Here is a 3,951-nt window from a genome sequence, read left to right as displayed (position 1 = left end):
TCTATTCAATTTTACCGAGGTAGCCAAGACAATTTTTTTATATTCCCCTCTCTTAAAACCACCTCTAAAACGGTTGCCAATCCCAGGGCCAAGGTCTAAATGTTACCCCCCCCCCCGCCTCTATTCGAAATAGACGCACAAGTTGGGGGTTTATCCGAACAAAATCGCCCGAGTTTGAAGCCCAAGTCACAAAATGTTTGATTTTCATAAATATTTCTACAATCAATCCCAGTTATAGGCTGTAAGAAAACCAGGAGTTGCCACCAGGCGCCGATTGTTTCATGTACCTTCATGGTACGTATGTTGGCAATTAGTCAAGTGTCCATAGGCCATTTACAGCTTATTTTAACGATTTTTTTTCACGCTCTGGGACTAGCTTTATAGTAGGGTACCTTGTCCTTTTTTTTTCTAACCAAAAATATCCAAAAAATAAACATTGTCTATAAAAAATGTTCTGCGGTATTTGCCACGGTCAATATCTGATTTTTGTCCCAAAATTCATTTGATAACCCCCGAACATTCAACAAATATGAAAGATAATGAAATAAGTCTTCATTTGATATGTGTCTCAAACACCTTGGAGAGTGGTATAAGTATTGTTCCTGAATTTTAAGAAGTGGCCGTATATGATCACTGGGGTCTATGGCAATTTATTTACTAGTCTGTTACCGTAGACGTCCAATATGGCGGGCGTGTGAGTGACCACTGACCTGTGACGTCACGTGAAACACCTCAATAGTAGCTACGAGTAAAATTACTTGCGAGTGTCCTTCGTTCTGCAATGGCAATCACAATTTGAGATAGTAATCAGAAAAATTGGTCCTTATCCTCGCACAAGCAATTAGCCGTTTCTGTATCCTCAGAATTATGAGGAGTTCACCTGATCTTTACCGATGCCAATTTCAAGGCTGTTCATTTTACGGTACTGTATCTGTATGTCGCTTGCCGACGACTCTTACGTGTCATGAACTAAACAGGATTTTGGATCCCGGAAAAACGACGGTGATCCGAAAGAATCGCTCTTACGCTGAAAAACAGCGGGCTTAAATAATTGTTGATCTAGATAAGCAATGAGACTTCACAAGATTGAAGACTGGTCCACTATTAGTTTGTATAGCCATTTTGAGGTTTCCTGTTAGTTCTTTTAATAAAGTGTTATCCGTTATTTTTTGTTTCATTCAGCATACATAAACTGAAGCCAAGTGATTTCAATTTGAAGCCTAAGACTAGACTTGTACATGTCCAACTTTTTGAAAAGATTGAACTTTCAGTAGTCTGGTGGCATAGTATATGTAGAAATATAGCCAGGTACCAGATGTTTCTTTTGACCATAGAGCAAGGAAATTGTTGATGCAGTACTAAAGGGGTGTTGGGCTGATTTTTTCATGTGCCAGTCTATTTTTTTGTGTTTACATGTTTTTACTATCTTAAGTTTTCGGACTAAGGGTACAAACCAGTAAATAGGCCAAACATCCGTCCGCCGAGCCCATAAATAAAAGTTATACACTCAAACTCTTCTATATTAGAGAGTTCTGAGAGCCATGGAATTAGGGAAATTGAAGCGATATGGCTATGCACCTCTGGCCTGGACTTGGGGCTTCCAATTCCGAGAATTTTGGATGCAATTGGGCCCGAAAGTGGCGCTATTTAGCCATATTGTGGAGGGATCTTTTTTTCAAGATGGCATGCTTTTCCACTTTGAAAAACATCACTCGTTTTAGGGGTCGTCTTCTTTGGGTGAGAATTTCTCGAAAAGTCATCCATCAACCCACCAAAAATTGAAAAGAAAATGAAAGATGGCATGTTGATCATCATTTTTCTGTGCAGCTCGAATACATGTTAGAGTTCTGAGTATTTTAAAAAGATTTTGGAAATATTGCGATTTGACACTGGTGGCTATGGGAATTTGTTTGCTTGAGTGTACCCTAAGCCCCGGCCACCAACTCCAAAATGTCTACTTGTTCAGTCATTATGAAATAAGACGATGAAATAAGACGATGCACTCCGGACGATGCAAGCTCGCTTTTCATATACGCTGATAAAATTCACTGTCTTCAACATCCCTTCGATAGCTCAGTTGGTAGAGCGGTGGACTGTAGAAGTTGAATCATTGAAATCCATAGGTCGCTGGTTCGAATCCGGCTCGAAGGAGAGGTATTTATTTTTGTCCCAAAATGTATTAATTTATTTCTTCTCATCTTGGACAATAAAGGGCAAACAATAAAAAGCAGATTTCTCGACCGATTTATTTCTGCTGTGTGTTCAAATTTATTTGGGCTTTTAACTGGCAATATTTTGTGAATAGGTTTTGAAAGCAAATTCACTTTTCATATATTTTACACAAACTTTCAAAATATGACATCTCGAGGAAAAGAAATATGCAATTAATTGTATATATATCATTATTGAAATTGAAACTTCTGTTTCAATTGTGATCTGGGAATAACGATTTTTATTTAACTGTGTAAAATGACAGATAAAGCTCTCATGGAACGGTCGTCTAGTCCGATGGCCCCGCAGATAACACCTGCCTCAATGTGAGGCATCATCAGATCAAAAGATTGCTGCTTATAAGGGTAACTACTTTGGTTATAATGTGATAAGCAAACGAAAGATCTATAATATATACCAGACACACGCTGTCTGTCTGGCTGAACACCTAGTGGCATTTATCACCCACGGTCAACTTAACTTCAGGAATAAAAGAAATCGAAAGCAATCCGTATTATGATAGGATACAGACTAGTAATCAATCTGCCATAGGCACTAGTGATATGAATACGCCCACTGGCGAAATTCAGGGAAAATACTCACAACTCTCCTATGTGTTTGAGGCACACATCAAATGCAAGCTACTTTTATCATCTTTCATCGTTGCATATAAACTATATCTCATATACACTGCGTTCCATGTAAAGACACGTATATACACTGCGCTGCATATAATTGCACGCGTCGCGCTCGAGATCGCGCCTGAGAACTACAACCGCTCATGTCCGGCAGAAGCCAGAGAGCCTAAAATTATCAAAGGTTACACCGCAATGATTTAATTTATGTCGTGAATAGTTACAACCCTTTATGTTTTTGACTTGTTGGCACGATATAACAAGACAATTGTTGACCTAATTAGTTTTTATGTTAATTAGCTTTTGCAGTTAATTATTTTTGCAGAGATTACAATGGGTGAGTGATATAATTAATGCGACACAGTTTCGCTCAATGAATCTAGCAAGTTTTGCAACAGGCCTTTTACCTTACATTTAGACAGAGATACATTAATCTGTTCAATTTTAGATTAGGTCTACATACTATTTTCTTTTAAAATTAACAAGAGGATTGTCTGTTGCGCTGTTCTCACACAAAGCAACGTGTCATTCACTGTAACCATTATGGAGATCTCTGCAACTAATTGCTAAGTTTTCTCATCAAAAGCTCACAAAACAACTCCATGATGATCTCACATTCCGAGCATCTGTGGAACAATTTACATGGAATCCCAAGACAGACTAGTTCCTAGTACTGCCCGGAAATTAAATGCACTTGACACTCCTATAGGACAGTGGATTATGATTATTACTACTGATTGTGGATTTACATCTCACAGTCTTTTGCTTCCAGTGGAAAGGTGTTCCACAAACGTTTGTTAAAATTATTTTAAAAAGAAAGAAAAAAGATGGAAGGTTTGCGGTAACACAATGTGAATATTATCTCTTTGTGAGTTGTGTGGTTCTGAAAGGGGCCAGTTGGTTTAACTCGACGTTTCGAACAGTGTGCTCTGCTCGTCACCAGGAGACTGTCAGACTCAATACTTTGTTCATGTCCACCGTGCAAACCTACCAGCATTTATTAAAAACAACAACAATCACAACAACCACAACAATCACAACAACAGCAACAACAGCAACAACAGCATTAACAGCAACAACATCAACAACAACCACCACAATCACC

General features: G+C 38.5%; 1 non-coding gene across 1 annotated transcript; it reads left to right on the top strand.

Annotated features, from left to right (window-relative positions):
• Positions 1 to 2,062: 2,062 nt before the first annotated feature.
• Positions 2,063 to 2,151, top strand: Trnay-gua. Its single transcript is given in 2 exon segments — positions 2,063 to 2,099; positions 2,116 to 2,151. It is a non-coding gene; the product is annotated as a tRNA-Tyr (tRNA).
• Positions 2,152 to 3,951: the final 1,800 nt, after the last annotated feature.

The sequence above is a fragment of the Patiria miniata genome, unplaced genomic scaffold (genome assembly GCF_015706575.1).
Source record: "Patiria miniata isolate m_02_andy unplaced genomic scaffold, ASM1570657v1 HiC_scaffold_20, whole genome shotgun sequence".
Lineage (NCBI taxonomy): Eukaryota > Metazoa > Echinodermata > Asteroidea > Valvatida > Asterinidae > Patiria > Patiria miniata.
This window is presented reverse-complemented; position numbering and strand designations above follow the sequence as displayed.